The 22,294-nt window shown below is 44.6% G+C and overlaps 1 long non-coding RNA gene across 1 annotated transcript; it reads left to right on the plus strand.

The window, feature by feature from the left end:
• Positions 1-18,405: 18,405 nt before the first annotated feature.
• On the plus strand, positions 18,406-19,883 carry LOC125540880. Its single transcript, XR_007297400.1, has 3 exons — positions 18,406-18,592; positions 18,668-18,810; positions 19,153-19,883. It is a non-coding gene; the product is annotated as an uncharacterized LOC125540880 (long non-coding RNA).
• The last annotated feature ends 2,411 nt before the right edge of the window (positions 19,884-22,294 follow it).

Genomic DNA, 22,294 nt, shown 5'->3' on the forward strand with positions numbered 1-22,294 from the left:
CATGGTCAGGAAACCGTAACCATCTATTGATCAACGAGCTAGTCAACTAGAGGCTCACTAGGGACATGGTGTTGTCTATGTATCCACACATGTATCTGAGTTTCCTATCAATACAATTATAGCATGGATAATAAACGATTATCATGAACAAGGAATAATAATAACTAATTTATTATTGCCTCTAGGGCATATTTCCAACACTTAGGACCAGCCTTGGGCTTCTTCACTTGAGCAGCAGCTTGCTTGCTGTTCTTCTTTAAGTTCCCCTTCTTCCCTTTGCCCTTTTTCTTGAAACTAGTGGTCTTGTCAACCATCAACACTTGATGCTCTTTTTTGATTTCTACCTTCATTGATTTCATCATCATGAAAAGCTCGGGAGTCGTTTTCGTCATCCCTTGCATAATATAGTTCATCATGAAGTTCTACTAACTTGGTGATGGTGACTAGAGAATTCTGTCAATCAATATTTTATCTGGAAGATTAACTCCCACTTGATTCAAGCGATTGTAGTACCCAGAAAATTTGAGCACATGCTCACTAGTTGAGCGATTCTCCTCCATCTTTTAGCTATAGAACTTGTTGGAGACTTCATATCTCTCAACTCGGGTATTTGCTTGAAATATTAACTTCAACTCCTGGAACATCTCATATGGTCCATGACGTTCAAAAACGTCTTTGAAGTCCCGATTCTAAGCCGTTAAGCATGATGCACTAAACTATCAAGTAGTCATCATATTGAGCTAGCCAAACGTTCATAACGTCTGCATCTGCTCCTGCAATAGGTCTGTCACCTCGCGGTGCATCAAGGACATAATTCTTCTGTGCAGCAATGAGGATAAACCTTAGATCACGGATCCAATCCGCATCTTTGCTACTAACATTTTTCAACACAATTTTCTCTAGGAACATATCAAAATAAACATATGAAAGCAACAACGCGAGCTATTGATCTACAACATAGATATGCTAATACTACCAGGACTAAGTGCATGATAAATTAAAGTTCAATTAATCATATTACTTAAAGAACTCCCACTTAGATAGACATCCTTCTAATCCTCTAAGTGATTACGTGATCCAAATCAACTAAACCATGTCCGATCATCACGTGAGATGGAGTAGTTTCATTAGTGAACATCACTATGTTGATCATATCTACTATATGATTCACGCTCGACCTTTCGGTCTCCGTGTTCCGAGGCCATATCTGTATATGCTTGGCTCGTCAAGTATAACCTGAGTATTCTGCGTGTGCAACAGTTTTGCACCCGTTGTATTTGAACGTAGAGCCTATCACACCCGATCATCACGTGGTGTTTTAGCACGAAGAACTTTCGCAACGGTGCATACTCAGGGAGAACACTTCTTGATAATTAGTGAGAGATCATCTTAAAATGCTACCGTCAAACTAAGCAAAATAAGATGTATAAAAGATAAACATCATATGCAATCAAAATATGTGACATGATATGGCCATCATCATCTTGCGCCTTTGATCTCCATCTCCAAAGTACTGTCATGATCTCTATCGTCACCGGCATGACACCATGATCTCCATCATCTTGATCTATATCAATGTGTCGTCACACGGTCGTCTCGCCAACTATTGCTCTTGCAACTATTGCTATCGCATAGCGATAAAGTAAATCAATTATTTGGCGCTTGCATCTTATGTAATAGAGAGATAACCATAAGGCTTTTGCCAGTTGCCGATAACTTCAACAAAACATGATCATCTCATACAACAACTTATTACGTCTTGACCATATCACATCACAACATGCCCTGCAAAAACAAGTTAGACGTCCTCTACTTTGTTGTTGCAAGTTTTACGTGGCTGCTACGGGCTTAAGCAAGAACCAATCTTACCTACGCATCAAAAACCACAACGATAGTTTGTCAAGTTGGTGATGTTTTAACCTTCGCAAGGACCGGGCATAGCCACACTCGGTTCAACTAAAGTTGGAGAAACTGACACCCGCCAGCCACCTGTGTGCAAAGCACGTCGGTAGAACCAGTCTTGCGTAAGCGTACGCGTAATGTCGGTCCGGGCCGCTTCATCCAACAATACCGCCGAACCAAAGTATGACATGCTGGTAAGCGGTATGACTTATATCGCCCACAACTCACTTGTGTTCTACTCGTGCATATAACATCAACACATAAAACCTAGGCTCGGATGCCACTGTTGGGAAACGTAGTAATTTCAAAAAAAAAATCCTACGCACACGCAAGATCATGGTGATGCATAGCAATGAGATGGGAGAGTGTTGTCTACGTACCCTCGTAGACTGAAGCGGAAGCGTTGATGCAACGTAGAGGAAGTAGTCGTACGTCTTCCCGGTCCAACCGATCCAAGCACCGTTACTCCGGTACCTCCGAGTTCTTGGCACACGCTCAGCTCGATGACGCTCCCCGGGCTCCGATCCAGCAAAGCTTCGGGGAGGAGTTCCGTCAGCACGACGGCATGGTGACGATCTTGATGTTCAACAGTCGCAGGGCTTCGCCTAAGCACTGCTACAATATGACCGAGGTGGAATATGGTGGAAGGGGGGCACCGCACACGGCTAAGGAACGATCACGAAGATAAACTTGTGTGTCTATGGGGTGCCCCCTGCCCCCGTATATAAAGGAGTGGAGGAGGGGAGGACCGGCCCTCTCTATGGCGCGCCCTAGGGGAGTCCTACTCTCACCGGGAGTAGGATTCCCCCTTTCCTAGTCCAACTAGGAGTCCTTCCATGTAGTAGGAGTTGGAGACAAGGAAGGGGAAGGGAGAAGGGAAGGAAGGAGGGGGCGCAGCCCCTCCCCCTAGTCCAATTCGAACTAGGCCTTGGGGGGCGCACGGCCTGCCCTAGGCAGCCCCTCTCTCTTTCCCGTATGGCCCAATAAGGCCCAATACTTCTCCCCCGTATTCCGGTAACTCCCCGATACTCCGAAAAATACCCGAATCACTCGGAACCTTTCCGATGTCCGAATATAGTCGTCCAATATATCGATCTTTACGTCTCAACCATTTCGAGACTCCTCGTCATGTCCCGATCTCATCCGGGACTCCGAACTCCTCGGTACATCAAAACTCATAAACTCATAATATAACTGTCATCGAAACCTTAAGCGTGCGGACCCTACGGTTCGAGAACAATGTAGACATGACCGAGACACATCTCCGGTCAATAACCAATAGCGGGACCTGGATGCCCATATTGGCTCCTACATATTCTACGAAGATCTTTATTGGTCAGACCGCATAACAACATACGTTGTTCCCTTTGTCATCGGTATGTTACTTGCCTGAGATTCGATCGTCGGTATCCAATACCTAGTTCAATCTCGTTACCGGCAAGTCTCTTTACTCGTTCCGTAATACATCATCCCGCAACTAACTCATTAGTTGCAATGCTTGCAAGGCTTAAGTGATGTGCATTACCGAGAGGGCCCAGAGATACCTCTCCGACATTCGGAGTGACAAATCCTAATCTCGAAATATGCCAACCCGACATGTACCTTTGGAGACACCTGTAGAGCTCCTTTATAATCACCCAGTTATGTTGTGACGTTTGGTAGCACACAAAGTGTTCCTCCGACAAACGGGAGTTGCATAATCTCATAGTCATAGGAACATGTATAAGTCATGAAGAAAGCAATAGCAACATACTAAACGATCGGGTGCTAAGCTAATGGAATGGGTCATGTCAATCAGATCATTCAACTAATGATGTGATCCTGTTAATCAAATAACAACTCTTTGTCCATGGTTAGGAAACATAACCATCTTTGATTAACGAGCTAGTCAAGTAGAGGCATACTAGTGACACTCTGTTTGTCTATGTATTCACACATGTATTATGTTTCCGGTTAATACAATTCTAGCATGAATAATAAACATTTATCATGATATAAGGAAATAAATAATAACTTTATTATTGCCTCTAGGGCATATTTCCTTCAAAAGGAAGGTGAAGACTTCTTTGATACTTACTCACTTGTGGCTCGACTGACCACTATTCGAGTTCTACTTTCACTAGCTGCCTCGCATGGTCTTCTCGTTCATCAAATGGATGTTAAAACTACTTTCTTAAATGGAGAGTTGGACGAGGAAATTTATATGGAACAACCAAATGGGTTTGTACTAGATGGTCAGGAAGGGAAAGTGTGCAAGTTGCTGAAGTCTTTGTACGGACTTAAGCAAGCACCCAAACAGTGGCATGAGAAGTTTGAAAGAATTTTAACAGCTGCAGGCTTTGTTGTGAACGAAGCTGACAAATGTGTGTACTATCACCATGGTGGGGGCGAGGGAGTTATCCTGTGCTTGTATGTTGATGACATACTGATTTTCGGAACCAATCTGAATGTTATTAAGGAGGTCAAGGATTTCCTATCTCATTGTTTTGAGATGAAGGATTTAGGAATGGCTGATGTCATTCTGAACATCAAGTTGTTGAGAGACGATAATGATGGGATTACATTGCTTCAATCTCACTATGTGGAAAAGATCTTGAGTCGCTTTGGCTATAGTGACTGCAAGCCCTCTCCAACACCATATGATGCTAGTGTGTTGCTTCGAAAGAATCGAAGAATTGCTAGAGACCAATTGAAGTATTTTCAGATTATTGGCTTGCTTATGTACTTAGCCAGTGCTACAAGACCTGACATCTCTTTTGCTGTTAGCAAACTAAGTCGGTTTGTTTCAAAACCAGGAGATGTGCATTGGAAAGCTCTAGAAAGAGTTTTGCGTTATTTGAAAGGCACTGCAAATTATGGAATTCACTACACCGGGCATCCAAAGGTGCTTGAAGGGTATAGTGACTCAAACTGGATCTCAGATGCTGATGAGATAAAGGCCACGAGCGGTTATGTATTCACTCATGGAGGTGGCGCTGTTTCTTGGAAGTCTTGCAAGAAGACCATCTTAACGAAGTCAACAATGGAAGCAGAACTCACAGCACTAGATACAGCTACGGTTGAAGCAGATTGGCTTCGCCGGCTCTTGAATGACTTGCCGGTTGTTGAGAAACCTGTACCGGGTGTCCTTATGAACTGCAACAATCAAACTGTGATCACAAAACTAAGCAGTTCAAAAGATAACATGAAGTCATCAAGACACGTTCAGAGAAGGTTAAAGTCTGTCAGGAAAATGAAAAACTCCGGAGTTATTGCGTTGGATTATATCCAAACGTCTAAAAATCTGGCAGATCCTTTTACCAAGGGTCTATCACGTAATGTGATAGATAATGCATCGAGGGAGATGGGTATGAGACCCACAATATGAGTTGTTCACAGTGGTAACCTATTCTTTGTGATCGGAGATCCCGTGAATTAGATGTGGAAGACAAACTGTTGGTCAACTGAGAGGAGAGTATCCTTACTATTCACAATACCACTCCATGAAGATGCAATACTCTCCTAATCTGCATGGCAGGTTGATGTATATCTTAATGTGTTCTAAGTGGCTTATTTAAGCAGAGATGTTATCCTGCAGAACATCTTTTGAAGAACACACATATATGAGTCTGATTGTCAAACGTCGCAATCTATGAGAGTAGGGTTCTCTCTAGTAAACTCATGAAAGGTCACGGAGTATGACGCATAAGCTCCACCCGCGGGGAAGATCCACGGTAGCCACGTATCGGTCAAGGCTTTATGTGAAGCTAGATTCGCAGAAAACTTGCAGTTCAAGGCCCAGTCCACTGTTCAAGTTGCTTACTAGTGTAGCATAGAGTTCTAGGTGGAAGTTCAACTTAACAGTCTCCACTGCAGTACCGGTATATAAAACAGTGTTTTGGAACCAAAGGCAAATTTCTGTATGTCTCTGGGATCTGGTGGGGGATTGCTGGAATTTAGTCTATTTTGGGCAGCCCAATAACTATTTCAGAAATTCCTAATAAATCCTAAAGGCCCATTTAGCCTATTTGTGCAAGGCAAGGGATACTATTAAAGTTTAGTCCCACATTGCTAGTTTAGTGGGAGTTGGACCTCCTTATAAGGGAGGTTCTTTCCCCACTTGTACGAGCATGAGAACAAGAGGGATATCCACGCGCGCTCCTCCTCCGCCGCCCGCCTCGCCACGCCTCGTCACGACGCGCTGCGCCGCGGGTTGCGGGAATGAGCCAAGCCGATATCTAAATTTTCGCGTCCTTCTCCTGTGCCTATATAAGAAAGGTCGCTCCTCTTCAGAGAGACACAACAGAAGCTCCTCTTCCTCTCGCCACAAAGTTCCGACCACTGCGCTGCTGCTACATTCTTCCCCATCCCGTCTTGCGGCGTGCACCGCAGGTCGGGACAGTAGGCCTCCGAAACCGCACCTTTTGAGTCATGTACGGGAGAAGGGTGATAAGGTTTTTGGGAAGCGCTCAGTGCGACTACTGGCTGCTTCATCACGGACGATCCGGTCGCCGACGACTACTTCCCCGACGTCCACGACCTCCTCGACGACATGGCAGGCGAGGACACCGACCCCAAGTCCAGCGCTCCTGCTGCTGCTGTCCCGTACGTGTTCTTGTCTTTCCTGTTAAAGGTTCTGCCGCAGTTCCTTGTTCTAGTCCTTGTCCTACACATGATAGGTTCTACTTCATATATGCTACTTGCTATACTGTCTGCTTTAAATATGATAGGCTACGGTTCATATATGCAGAAGCTATTTACCTTCTCTCTGTCAGAACGCATGACTTGTTTTATCTCTATTATATATCCATGCTTTATCTAGTATTTTTGTTAATAAAATCATTTGGTAAATTGCTCATATTTTCAACAGGATGCACTTCACTCCCTCCGGCGACACAGGAAAGAGATGAAAATGAACAGTAGATGTGATTTTCGCGACGAACGCCGTGGCCGCCGTACGGCCTGTATCTGTAATTTCACCCAAAGGCTGGAACGCACAAAAAAGATGCTCACGCACACATGCTACACTACCCAAGGGGAGCTCTCCTGCCGGCCGGCCACACACCATGGTCTCGATGAAGACTATATCTTACTCCATGGCTCTCTCAACACACAACGCAGACTCTTTAAATGACCTCACGCATGCACACAGCCTGGGCAACAAACCTGCCCTGGTTTTGTGCCACTAAGAGCATCTCCACCAGGCACGTTGGATAAACAGCTAATTTGACGTGCGAGAGGCTGCACAGCACGCTCCAGCAGGCGCGCGAAAAAAGTGGGCGCGCACGGGGAAAAAGCGGCAGCACATGCGGTAGTTTTGGCATGCGTCGCCCAGTGCGCTAGCTGGTTAAAAGCCGCGCGTGGGCGCCCGCCAACCACCACTCTTTCCCTCCCACCGTGCCTTCTTCCTCGTCTCTTCCAATGCCTCGCCGTCGCTGCGCCTTCTCCCTGCCTCTTTCAGTGCCCCGCCGATGCTGCGCCTTCTCTCCTGCCTCTTCCAGCGCCCCGCCATGCTGGCGTGCTCCCGGAGCAGCTCGGGCTTCTGCGGCGTCTGCCTCCGCCCCTCTGGTGTGTATTACCCGGAGATCCGCTCCTGCGATACAAGCCTTGGGCTCGGAATGTCCGAGATCGCGTACGGGGCCGCCCGCGCGTATGACGCGGCGGCGTGGTGCCTTGGGCGGCCACAGGCGCAGATGAACTTCTCCTACGTGCGGACGCGCGAGCAGGCGCAAGAACTCGCGCCTCCCCCGCAACTAATCACCGACGAGAATCGCCGCGTCCAGCGGAGGCGGGAGCGCTGCCTCCTCATCGCCGAGGCAGATGAGCACGCCATGGCGGTGTGGCGCGAGCGCTTCTCGCAGGATGTCGCCGCCGAGAATGAATTCTGGGTGAATTCTGGGCGCAGAGGAGGGTGGAGCCAGCCGTGCGTCGAGAGGACAAGCGTGCATCCTCTGCTTTGCTCGAGATACCCACCTGAGCTTGTAAAGTAGCTAAGGTTTGCCATGGATGTGGAAACCACCACCATCGCCTTCCTCGAGATGAAATAGGGCTTCTACTTCAAGATTTCAATCAAAAATGAAGAAAATCAAACCTTTTTTGGTTGTCCTAGTTGGAGAGCATTTGCCAATCTTACTCTTTTAGGTTGGAATGGAACTGTTCCTAGATCTTGGACAAGAAACTGATATAGGGCATTTTTTTCCTACCACCAGCGGTACTTACCCTCATGTGAGTTTTGTATGTTTTATGTAGGATCTCTCAAAATCGAAAGTATGTACGTGTCGTATGTAGTATATAAGAATATTTGGTTGGTATATACAATATTTTTTAGGTAGTATGTACTATATTTTCAGTATCTTGTTATATACGCACAAATATGAAGGTATTTTTGAAATATACAAAAGCTATGTACTCACATGCAATTTTTTCGTATAACTTGCTTTGAAATATGTTAGATATAGTACTACTTGAACATATTTAGAATGATAAAGTAGTATATAAACCACCACATGGTAGTATATGGGACATGTGAGGTAACTACCCTTGGGTGGTAGGATGTATTTTTCCTATTATACACACTTGGTAACCCTCATATTACTCAAAAAAGTTGTTAATTATAACTAAATAACCTTGGTTCTTTATAATTGGACAACCTATTTCCAAGTGCCAAGAGAAACTCGTAGGATAGTAGACAACATTTATTATCCTGCTGGCACCACGGTTACTTAGGAGAAGATGAAGTACCTCATCTCATTTGTTGACAATATTGAGTGAATTTTGGACCTTACACTGATGGAAAAAGAATGCACCATGTGTGCCAATAGTGCACACCTCGAACATTAACAAGATCAACATTGAGAAAAAAAAACTCCTGGTAAGACTTGTATTCGGTTTCATATTCATCATATACTCTTGGTAAATTGAATATAGTGCTTACAACGTTACTATTGTATTCTTGCAACAGAAGCTCCCAAAATGTGTTATGCCTGAGGTGATGGATGAGTATAGTGAGATGACACTTATATGCAATGACAAGATCAATTTCAGAGACACATACTAAATGGCACCCCTACCAGATAGATGTGTCCTTGTTAATGGGTGGAGGCGAATACTAAGGGAGCACAATCTATAGGCTGGAGACAGATTGATCTTCGTGCTCCACCATGAGCATGCAAAGATTTTTCCTATTTTTCACATCCATCACAAAAAAGGAAAAGTAGTTGCTGTTAATGACCTTTCGAGTCTCAGTCCCGTTTGATTATTCAACATGTTTTAGACAAACCTAGTATGCACTGTCCAGACATGATCTACTCCATGTTTGATGGTGTACTGAACCGAGGGTGGACCGTCTGCCAAGAGACCCGTCATTGGGCCGGCCTTAGAGCCTAGAATTCTGTGGTGCGGCAAGGATCCTTCACCCTATGAGAAGCCCTCCTTTAAGAAAGTTCTCCATCTTGGCATGCAAGCAAATGGCCCCTTTGTCTGATGGGGGCTCTAGGTCGGTTAGAGAAACATGTAACCCTAGGCCTCATCCCGCTTTATAAGGTGGGGTTAGGGGGTAGTTCGACATCACCAGACATCTAGTTATTGTCTCGGTAGCAACATATCCACTCTCATTTTAACCCCTCACACCAGGCGTTTCCGCATAATCAATCAAAGCAAAGGCAGGAGTAGGGCATTACCTCAACCATGAGGACCCGAACCTGGGTAAATTCCCCATGAGTGATACCTTGTGGAACTTCCGGTCATCCTCTCCACCCTATTGGAACTACGGACGATTTTCTGTACTGCCAATGCTGAATAGTTAAACCTATTTTGTACTCTAATAGGTTAACCATGGCAGCAAAATAAGCCCTTTGGTTCAAATATGTTGCCGCGGAAGTAAATTATTTTTTTGACGGGGAATGTAAGCAGTGGCGGGCAGTAATATAAAACCACCACTGATACATAGACTACTAGTGGCGGGACGAGCAGCGCGCCAGCCATTGATACCCTAGATTACTAGTGGCAGGCCACGCAGCGCGCCCGCCATTGGTAGGCATTTTGCACCCATCACCAGTAGCATGTTTTGCAGTAGTGTGTAATTCAAGATCACCCTGTTTTATTTTACGGTCGCACTTCCGGTACAAAATTAGTACAAAGTTGAGTCACTTATTTTAGGACGGAGTGAGTATGTTTTACAGGCGGTTTTGCATGGGAAACGACATTTCAATCAGGGCCTTGCACTGTCGGTGGTCAAGGGTCTCTCTCTCGAGTGCGTGCGTTCATAGGTCACTCGCTCACTTGGCGCCGCTTAAACTTTGTTCCAATGATTCGGCCAAAGTTGACCGCAGGCATGATACGTGTAATAGGCGAGCAATGCACAGTTTCCCCCCTAAAAAGAAACACAAATCCAAAGCAAGGGAGCCATGTACGTGTCATTAACTAATGCACCACATGCATGCAAAATCCAGGTTCCAATTATGGAGATCACAACACACTCCGGTGGCAGTACTAGATTAGCTCAAACGAACGACAGAGTAGCAGTAACCAGTCCACTCTACAGATCCGGGCCGGCAGGTAGCCTGAAGTCTTAACTCTTAACTTAAGTAGTGTTTATGTTTTACTTAAACATAACTTAACTTAACAATGTCTCAGTTTCAACATCAGACGAACGATAGCAGGTACTGGCTAGTGAGGATCAGCAATCTGGAGCTGCTTGATCCACGCTGGCCTACGCGAGCAGCGGAGCCCGCTCGTCGACGTTGGTCTGCTCCCGGGGAAGCTTCCAGAAGTAGACATGGAGGCCGACCTGAAGAAGTGCAGACGCCAGACCCAGGCAGTTCGGTAGCTGCACATTGATCACGAAGATTCATTCATTCACTCGTTCATGTGGCGGCTCCGACTTAATCAGAGCAAGCTAGCTATGCAAAGGCTCGCATGGATGGATGTATAATGTAGTATTGGTGTATAGTGTGGCGTGCTTACCCCAACGAAGTTCTTGGACTCCTCCCCGCCGTACGCGTAGACGATCCAGAGTGGTGTGGAGACGAGCGACAACGCGGGAACAATCACATGAGGCATACACTCCATGGACATCTGCTTGCACACCTTAGACTGCACCAATGTGTGTTAGAAACCACACTGAAGCCAGCAGACATTAACGAGATCACAAGTGGGTTTATAGTTACCGACCACGTTGTAGAAGATCATACAGGGGACGAGCAATGCGCAGGCTCCGGCGGGGTAGGTGAGTGCATCGGCGTCCGTCCATCGGGCCAAAGAGGTAGAAGCACAGCAGCACGACGTAGGTGACCGCGGCCACCGCGCACTGTACGAGGACGAGACGCTACACAGGGCTGAAGCAGGCGAACAGTGCCACGTACCCTGCCTGCAGCACAGCCCCGGTGGCGTTGACGCCGATGACGAGGCCGTCGCCACGCGCGCATCCATAGAGAAGCGCGACGCAGCAGCTGAGCACGGCGGCGATGTTGGGCAGGGGTGACCTCCTCCCCACCGCGCGGGACTGGTAGATGGCGGGGACGGCCGTCACCCACGGTGCAAAAAGCAGCAGCACCGTGAAGACGTCACCTAAACAGCGCATGCATGAAATCGGTCAGAACGTCACTGCTGAAATCGTTTCAGATGAATATACGTACATACTGTGCTATACGAACCGGCGACGGCAAAGCTGCCTAGTGTGCGCGGCGGCAGAGTCATGGCGAGGCCGGACGGGATCAAGCTGCTTGATTTCGCTCTGCAAAGGTAACAGAAAAGGTTAAAGCAGGCATATGCATGCATGCATGACGACGTATACGTCTCGGCTGCGCCGAATCGATCCATCCAGCCATCCATTCCCCGTCATCCCTAGCTAGCTTAAGCTAGGTGCTTAATTGAAACGGAGTCGATCAGAGAACGACCCGCATCATCTACTACTACTCTTGATCCGATGGAGTCGATCAAAGGAACGCAGGCGCACGCCATGAACCATATGCAGATCCACTATAATATAATCTCTAGCGTGCGTCGCTAGCTACCTTACCTAGCTAGATCTTCGTATGCCACTCGTCGATCCACAACAAACCACCACAAGGCGCCGAGTCCATCTTCCCCACGCACGTACGTACTACATCGTCGTAAACACACACACGGCCGGTGATGCAAAAGAGGAACTCAAACGCATCCTACAACGGAGTGAGATCTACACGAGGCGTGCAAAAGAGGTTCAAAGAGGGAAGGAGGAGGATCATGTGGCAGGCGTACGTACCAGAGGGGAGGGGAGGGCGTCCCGGCGGCCGGCCGGCCGGAGCAGCTAGCAGATCTGCGCGCCTACGGTGATGGAGGAAATGGAGCGCGCCGGCCGGGTGCACCGGGGGAGAGGTAGGGTGTTATATAGCGCGAGAGAGACGAGAAGGATCAAGCCGCACCTGATGCGTGCTGGCTGGCTGGCTGGCCGCGCCGCCTGGCCATGTGTCAGAGTGGTTGGTTACCCTGTCGAACGGCTGCCGGGAGTGGAATAAACACAAAATCTTTTTCGATTATATATCCCGTCTAAAGCTCCACACACACACACTCTCTCTCTCTCTTTCTCTCTTGAACAAAAAGTTGTTTCATGCTCAAAAAAAAAGTTGCTTCGCAAAGGTATTTCCCAACCCTCTGACACAGTAACGGCCCTACCCTTTGTTCTAGTTCGGCGTAGGCAGGACGGGCGCAAGGGCATGCATGCATCAAGGTGCCACGCACTGATTTGACCCCGACCGGACCAAAACATGTGGTTCCAATTTGCATTCCCAGTATAGTCATTACACCGGTGGTGCTAGAACTTGGCATGAATGGTCACTTTAGTGCTAGAACTTGTGGCATATTTTGAATTGGTGTAAAAACTTGACTCGGCCGTGCAAATACGGTACAAATCATGTTTGGATACGAAGTAGCGTTGACTAGGATCGCCTCCATGGCGCGGGTCCTGCTGTCAGTGACTAGAAGGCAGGGAGGAGAGCGTGTGGTCCTTTTTTGCAAAAATACCATCAATCTTTTCTCACATAAAAGCTCCTGCTCACGTTGGAGAGTTGGCAAATTTTTTCCGGCATACATGACCAGTAGGCCCCGTCTGTTAGTACACTATATGGAAATTGAAAGACAAACGTAACCCTGGTTGTCGAACTTGCAACTATGGATGGGAAAGAACCGGTCATAGCCACTGCACCAACAATGTCATCACACCCAGAGTTCATAACCTTTTGTAATGTACTCCCTCTGTCCCATAATATAAGAACGTTTTTTATACTAGGGTATAGTGCCAAAAACGCTCTTATATTATGGGACGGAGGGAGTAATATATAGGGTCGCTCTTGGAGCTGAAATGAGCTGCAGTCAGTGCGGCCCATTTGCACATGTTTCTCTTTTTCGGAAAGTTGTAAAGGTATTTAAATTCTGAACTCACTAATAAAAATAAAGTGTAATAATTCTTGCGGTATGAATATTAACAGAATACGGAATAAATTATTTTCCAAATTGTTCATGTATTATTTTAAAAGTATGCATATATTTAAAGTAAGATTATGAAATATATAAATGTTTTAATACTTTTTAAAATACAAATAAGGGCGACGCTACGGCTCGGCCGGCGGAAAATAATAAAAGATCCGCCGTCTTGTTGACCATTAGATGGGCATGCTATTGGCCGTTCGATCTACCCACGTAAGCAACCACTGCAATGTGGCGTGTAGAGAAGAGGACGGACGCGAGGCTGCGATCCGCCGGGTGATTATAGTGTTTGCCTACAAATAAAGCCCATTTTGCACCCTTTTTTTATAATATATATTCATAGTGTTTCCATATATTATATATATATATGTAAAATATAGTCCTATAATATAAGTAATATACATATAAATAAATGAAATTGTATTATAAAATATTCAAGTATTAATTTCAAAAGTATTCATATGATCAAATTACAAATTACAAAAATATTCATGTAATAATATGCATAATGAATAAAATATATCAAATTAGTTTTATATTTTTCCGTACATTTCAATAAATGCTTATAAAAGTTTGAAAATCTTCAGAGTTTTGAAAAAATATTGATTGATGCAGTATATAAAAGTGTTCATGCTTTAAGTATTTTCTTTCTTGCTTTATATCCGTTTAAATCTTATAACGGAATGCACTCCGTGCGGCCCATTTTCCACTATTGTTTTTTACAAGTTTACATAATATATGTAAATTATGATTATATGTTCACGTAATAATATTCATGTAGTAATATATCTAAATTATAATCATACATAATAAATTATAACATGTACAATAATATATAGATAAATAAATACTATTCGCTTATTAATTAAAATTTTATCGATATATTCGAATGTGAATTAAAAAATTATTTACGTGATAATTTGCATAATTAACAAAACATTAAATGGAATTTATATTATATATAATAAATGGTCACACATGTTTAAAAATGTTCATGGTTTCAATAAAATATTCATGCATTATATAAAAGTTCAGTATTATAACTTAATTTATTCTATAAATATGTATATTTTTTGTGACACATGATTATAATATACATATATTTTATAGAAAATCAACTATAAAAAATGAGCGCCACTGAGTGCAGCCGACATATAAGACGTAAAGGATATATACAGGAAGTATCCTGTCAATACAAGAAAGTTTGGTCGGTGTGGTGGTTAACCTTGCGCGGAAGCTAGCTAAGGTTTGATTTTATTTTATTTTGCAAAATAACAGGTCACACGTCATCCGATGGCTGACAGCGGGACCCACTCCATGCAAGCGAGCCTAGTCAACATCATTTTTGTATCCAAACGCGATTTGCATTGTATTTACATGGCCGAGCCAAGTTTTTACACTAGTTAAATATATACCGCAAATTCTAGCACTAAAGTAATCGTTCACGCCAAATTCTAGGACCATCGGTGTAATTGACTCTTTCCAATACGTACGCCCCGGAGTGGAAATGTGCACAGCACAGAGGATCCAACCACCCTGTAGCGGCCTGGCTTACCAACGGACTTGTATCTGATCTTCTGGTCTGGCTGGGTGTGTGTCAGCAGTTGTCTGCCCTCGGGACCCCGGCCACCGTTACGGCTTTTTCCATGCTTGTTCATAATGAGTAGAAGAAGATCAACGTACCAAACATGCGCTATGGTCATCTCAAACATGCATGCCTCTAAACGCGCGCACGGGTGATGTGCGGCTAAATTTCGTGTTTTGACCATTTTTTCAAGCCTATTTGAGATTTGATTTTACTTTGAAATTTTTTCGAGATCTGACCCTTTTGCTACCGTCAGGGACCATGGCAATAAGGTATAACAGCCTATCGCCAAGGACCCTGGCGGTAGAGTTGCATGCCCTACCGCCAAAACCCGTCTAAGTATTGAGCACAGTGCATGCTCGTGCCTACCGCCAAGCACCTTAGCGGTAGGGTTGTGCAGGGTACCGCCAGCCCGTTTGGCGGGAGAGATGTTTCCTACCGCCAAAGCCCCTGGCGGTAGGCTGTTAGATCCTACCGCCATGGACTCTGGCAGTAGCAAAAGGGTCAGACCTTGAAAAAAATTTAACTTAGGATCAAATCTCAAATAGGTTTTGAAAAAGGATGAAAACACGAAATTTTGCCGCGATGTGCCAGGGCAAATATCCCGTATGCAAATGACCGTGGGCGAGTTCCTCATCTCACATGCATCAAAAATTTCTACCCGTTTCCAAAATTAACCAACCCATTAGGCACATGGACCTCTCGTGTAAATTCACGTCTCCTACTTAAGATGTACTAGTACTATCGTGTACTAGTGCTAATCTTGTATTCTTGGGCGTCCGTGTGGGCATGTGCATGCATCATCTCATCAGCTAACCCGGCATGCGATGAAAAAAAAAAAAGCTAACCCGGCATGCATCAAAAGGAGGTCGGGTCCCACCAACTCACTTGGCTGGGCGCGCGTCCGTTGCGGTGCACCTGAGGAGACACACGCTGACAATCCACAACAGAATCATGTGGGCCCCTCCGGCTGACCACGCGAGATGCCGCTCCATGCCCTGGACTTGGATTAGTAATTAGCGGTCACGCACGCAAACTCCGTTCAGCCTCGCTTATAATTCCTTGGAGAGCAGGTCACCCCGCTTGTGTGACTCTAATTAAGCTGGCAAACAAGCGCGGGACAACTGCGCTGCACACCGACGATGCTGCTTATTCGATGTGCGACCGGGATCTCATAGAAGAGACACGGCCGATCCGGGGTACACGGAACTATATACATGATTTAAGAGCAACTTCAACGGGCCGCCCCAAACAGACGATGCATTTTTCTGCTTTTTGTTCGTTTGGGTCGGTCGGCCGTCCGGCGTCCGCCCAGTTTTGCATTTGCATCGGTAATGCGCTCAACGTGCCGACCATTTTATGTTCGCATTTAACTCTTTTTTTTAAAAAAAAAGCCCGTTGCCGTCTTGGCTTTGTGTCTCGTCGGGATCGTAGCCAGCGGCCGGCGCACCGCCCTCGAAAATGAGGTTCTGCATGTAGTCCTCGTCGATGGCGGACGGCATTTCCTCGAACAGGTTGCAGGCGTCTGCCGCGCGCGTTTCCTTGTGCCGCCGGATGACGAGCCACCAACCACCGGGGTGGCGCGTTGAGGTCGATGGGCGCGGGCGTGGAAGGCGCGACCACGCTCACGTCGAGCGAGCACTCCGCGGAGAGGCGGGAGGCCTGCGGGTAGACGTGGAAGCCGGGGATCGGGTTGCAAGCCGACGCGCGGGGCGAGTCGGGAAGCACCATCCGAGGAAACGCCGACGAGCCGGTGCTGGCCGCGGCGACGGCGGCTTGGACGAGGCCGTGCTGGCTAGGGTTTAACCCTAGCATGTAGAGCGCCTTCCTCGTTGCCGCCGCGACACGGGCATTGGTGACCTCCTGCTGCGCAGCGGCGACGACGGCGGCCTGCGCGGCGGCCTCATCCCTCGCGTTTGCGGTGTGCCTCCGGCCCCTCCTCTTGGCCGACTCCTTTGCCCATTGTTCGGGCGTCAGCACCTTCTTCGGCTTGGTCGCGGCAGCGGTCTTGCACGGGGCACGAGGCTTGCCTTTCCCGGAGGGGGCGGCGGCGCCGGACGAGGCGAGGGAGGCGAGGCCGACGGCGGCGTCGAGGTCGATAGCGTCGTCCATGGCTGGTTGGGGGCGGGAGCGCGCGCGGGCGGGAGTGTTTTTAGGGGGAAATGAAGAGAAATGGTGGTGGCTCCCACCGACCAGCGGGCCCAGGAAAAGGAGTAGGCGCGCGCGCATCCGTCTCGTGTCCGCACCGATGCAAATCCGATTCAAAATTGTGCCGGGAATGGGTCGCCTGCGGACGAAAAACGGACACGCGTCCGTTTGGATCGGCGCGTTGGGTCGACTTTTCTATCCGCGCCAACCAAAACGGACGGCCGCGGACGAAATAAATCGCCCCATTGAAGTTGCTCTAAATGTGTTGCCAAATTACCTCGTACACCCTCTGTACCTACACAAAGTTAAGAGAAGTAATTCGGGACGGAGGTAATACTATATTGGACTACTATTTCTTGCTCTCATTATTTGAACGGCATTGTAAGTGTATATAAATGTGTGTGTGGCAGCGAACCAATTTGTAGTTGGATGGTTAGACGGACTATGGCATCATCAGCTCATCAGGAATTAAGTCCTGATGCTCGCATTTATTTCTGGATTATTTTAGAATTTTTGAAGGTGCTCATAGAGATAGAGTTTGTGTGTGTATTCATAGGGATGAGTGTATGCGCGTGTATACAATCACTACTGTACTCTGTTAAAAAAAACTGTGTTTGTGGCAACAACAAACACGAGCTATAGTAAACCTTTTTGAACTCATCGCAAACACACGCCGACACACATCAAGAGCCCTAACGACATGCATGCACGCAACTCTCCACTCAAGACTAATTGTGGGAGTGTCTAAAACTTATTTGAATGAGATATAACTTAGTCTCATTCAACTGACAGTATTTTTGAGGAAAAATCACTGCAGTTCCCTAAACTTGCCCCGGTAGCCACTTTAGTTCCCATAATTTAAAATACCCGAAATACGATCATAAACTAACTTGTTCTAGGGGTTTACAAACGGTCTAAAATATGGTTTTGTGTACGTATTTCGTCGAGCTGGCATATGTTGACCGGTCAATCATCACATGGCGATGACTGTGGATAGCGTGGCATCATATTTTGCCAAAAAAAAATGTTGCATGCAAGGGCCCACCTGTCAGCTAAGAGAAATAAAATAAAGAAACCGCTAATGAGGGGATTCGAAGAGGTAAAAGCACCACAAGTCTGAGAACTTGTCCATGATGACGATTTGGTTCTACAACTTGCAAAAGTCAACTATCTAGTCCTACAACTTGCAGGCGATGTGCAAGTTTGGTCCTGGACCAATCACAAGCTGCCAACTGGACTCTGCTGGCCCGGGCCGGTCTGTGCACGTATATTTGCGAAAAAACTGCCTTTCGTCCAAAGCAACCCGCAGGATAGTCACCTAAATTAATTATGTCTCATTATGTTGTTGACTCCGGTCGTTGCCCCTCCAGTCCAGACAACCCTGTTTGTCGCCCCCCTCTCTTTCTCTGCTCTTTGCTCACAGTGCTTGTCGCCGCCGCCGTCTAGCTAGCCGGCATGATTTCCTGGAGTGAAGGATCCAGCTCCTCGTCGGACGGCGACTCCATCAGCAGTCTGGTGAGCTCCTCTCCCTGCACCTCTAGCATTTAGGGTTTGGCAAAATGGGGAATTTCTGAGCAGATTTTCTTTTAGGCTCCTCCCACCATTGTCTGCTCCGAATGAAGAGGCATTGCTACAGATCTACCTGCTAGATGTGCACACCAAGCCATATGTGAGAACTTTGTGGGCTTTGAGTCCGTGGACAGTGAAAGAAGATTCCTGGGTTGTGCAAAAAGGTTAGTAGATTTTCAGATCTGTGGTGAACTGCAAGATTCAGTTACCACAACAATGAATTACTGTAGATGTAGATGGTAGTGCCGTATTAAGTGTACGTGCTTCTGAAATTTAAGTGGATATGTGCTTTGCATGAACTTGATATGTGCCATTTAATTGTTGATGATATTATCTAAAAAACTGACAGTGAATAATTGATAGTGTTGTTCTGTGCCATAGTGCTATAAGAAGATTTGTTGTACTTTGAATAATTGCGTGAGTTAACTGGGTTGTGTTCAGTTAACTGAATCTTGTGTTAGTTAACTAAACTATGCATTTGACTGTAAAAAAATCTTGATTTCTAGGAAGGACCTAAATGTAGGTATGTGCACTAGGTTGACCCAGAGTGGCCTCCTCGAATTGAAGATGGGTCTAGGTAAGCTTTGGGACATGTATGGGGATGAGGTCAAGCTCAGGCAAAATGTTGTTAATGCTGCAGAAAACTTTAAGATATTGGGAGAGAAGGAAAATATGGAAAAAGATCTGAGGTTTTTTAAACTAGATTTTGCTAAGATTGTGGCTGACAAGTAGCAGGCAATTGCCCAATTGGGCAGCACACAGCTTGCTTTTTCGGACCTAAAGCAAGATCTTTAGAAGAAGAAGATGTATGATAAATTTACCACTAGCATTCATCAAGTGGTGAGGGTTAAGGCAGAGAAAGAGAGGAATGAGATGATGCAAGAGAGGGACAAATTGATGGAAGAGAAAGATCAGATGAAGAAAGAGAAAAGGAAGCTAGAGTACATGATTGGTGACTTATTCAAGCATAAGGAAGACACCAAGTGCAAGATAAGGAAGGTTAGGGAGATGCTAGATGAATTTGAGTGATCCATTGTTGTTGTAATGCTGCCCAAATTTGTAGCTCTTAGTTTGGTGTAGTTCTATAATGAATTTTATAAGTGGACTTGTTTAATTTAGTGAGTTAGGATCAACGGACTTGTTTAATTTGGTGTAGCCTACATTTGAGTGATCATTGATGGATTAGTATCATTGATGGAAGATGACTGAATTATTTGATGCACTGATTTTTTTATCATTGTTCTCACTTAACTAAATTTGTATGCAGTTAACTGAATTTGTTAACAGTTAACTAAAGTTGACAGCGTAAGTCAGTTAAGCGAATTTGTATGCAGATAACTGAATCTTGTGTCAGTGTAAGTCAGTTAACTAAATTGGTATGCAGTTAACTGAATTGTTGTGTCAGTGTAGTGTTACTTAACTGAATTTGTATGCAGTTAACTGAACTTTTGTGTCAGTGTAAGTCAGTTAACTGAATTTGTATGCAGTTAACTGAATTTGTATACAATTAATCTGTTGCTGAACTTTTAGTTAACTATTTGAGTTAACTAAGTGATTTACTCAATTTTGCTGAACTTGCAGTTAGCTAATTCAATTAACTAAGTCAGTTAACTAAATTTTTGTTAGTGCATGCTCTTTCGTAGAATGTAGCATATGTACCTACAGAATGCAGCATGCAATTTATAGTAAGTGGTACATAGTACTGTCCTCATGTTGTAATACCTCATTTCGGTGGTCACCAAAGTTGACCTTTGAAGGTCCCATTATGGGGTTTTTAGGGGTCGGTCCCCTTGTGGGTGACCTCCAGGAACGAGTTAGTTTCTTTCGCAGTACACGCTGAAACAAGGCAGACCCAAGGCAGACCTTATTTGGCGCTTCGGGCACCCGATATAGTGCATTTTGCAAACGGGCGCTCACAAATCTTTCAAACTCAGCTGGCTCATCTATATTCTTTTCTACCAATTTTAACCCGCAAAAAAAAGATCGAACACAGGACCTCATCGTTCTTTACCCACTTGTGCACAGTTACTTCGTTTCTCCCTTTTATTTCGCTCTTTAGTTCGGTTTGTTCTTTCTTCTTTCCTTTTTCTTGTTCTTTTACTTTCTTGTTTTCTTAAATGTACTATTTTTTTCTTTCATTTGTGAACTTTTTTTCAAAATTGATGAACTTTTTTTTCAAATGTGACGAACTTTTTTCAAATTCGATGAACTTTTTAAAATTTGACAAACTTTTTTCAAAGTCGTTGTAGTTTTTGAAAATTGGTGTTTTTTTCCTAAAATCAATGAAAGTTTTTCAAATTTGTGAACTTTTTTTATTTTCCCAAATTCATGAACTTATTTTTCAAATTCTTGACTTTTTTTTTCAAATTCTCCAATTTGTTTTTTTTATAGTCAATGGTCAATGAGTCTAACGGTCAACAGATGAACGAACAACCGACCGAGCAGGAAAGAAATTAAGACGAGCGATCTGGCCGTGGCGACTATATCTCACATTCTACGAGATGATATGATATGTCGCTAAATGCACTATAGTAATCGGGCTGACCCACTTCATGACGCACATTTAAAAAAAAAGGGAAGGGAAAAGGAGTGAACGAGGGATCAATCCCGGGAGCTCCAGGAAGAAACGACCGCTCATAGCGACCGGGCTGTGCTACTCTTCGTGTTAAGTAAAGGGGTCGCGACCTACTTCAAGCGAGTCAAGCCGGTTTTCTCCATTTTTTTCTTTTCTTTTGTTTCTTTTTTTCTCTGTTTTTTCGTTTGTTTCTTCAGTTTTTTTTCATTGGTTCATTTTTTCTTTCTGGTTTTCTTTCTTCCTTTTTGGGTTTCATTCTGCATTTTTTATAATACACATTTAGCATTTTTCCAATACAACTTTAATAGTTTTTCATATATGGTGAACATTTTTCTATCACAATTATTTAACATTTTTCAAATGTTTGATTAACATTTTTCCAACTTAATAACATTTTTTGAATGCATGATCAACATTTTTTTCTACAAAGTTTCAACATTTTTCAAAATGCTTGATTACCAGTTCTCAAATAAAAGATTAACATTTTTTCAATACATGGTCAACAGTTTTTCTATACAGATTTAACGTTTTCCAAAGGCTTCACTAACATTTTTCAAACACTTGTTCAACATTTTTTTCAAATGCTTAACTAATATTTTTATATACATGATAAAAATCATCATTCTTTAATAGGTGGTCAGCATATTTATATACACATTTAACATTTCTCAAACGTTTGATTAACATTTTTCAAATACTTGTTCAACATTTTTTTAAGTGGTTGATTAACATTTTTATATAGATGATCATTTTTTTTCAAATAATTGTTCAACTTTTTTCAAATACTTGTTCAATATTTTTGAAATACTTAATCAACATTTCTTAAAGATTTTGTGTAGAGTGTTTTTTGTAATATATATACTTAAAATGTTTTATAGTATAAACAAAAGTACAAACATAAAGCAAAAAAACGTAAAAATACAGGAAAAAGAGGTTGTGGCCTCCCTTACCCGCGGGCCGGCCCAGCTTGCTTGCCCCTTCAACGAGTCGGAAGCCAGACTCGCTGAAGGCGAGATATAAGGGCGCTCCGGTCAAGCTGTGACCGAGCGTTCAAGCAGGGATTTGCGCTTAAT

Source organism: Triticum urartu, chromosome 2 (genome assembly GCF_003073215.2).
Source record: "Triticum urartu cultivar G1812 chromosome 2, Tu2.1, whole genome shotgun sequence".
Classification (NCBI taxonomy): domain Eukaryota; kingdom Viridiplantae; phylum Streptophyta; class Magnoliopsida; order Poales; family Poaceae; genus Triticum; species Triticum urartu.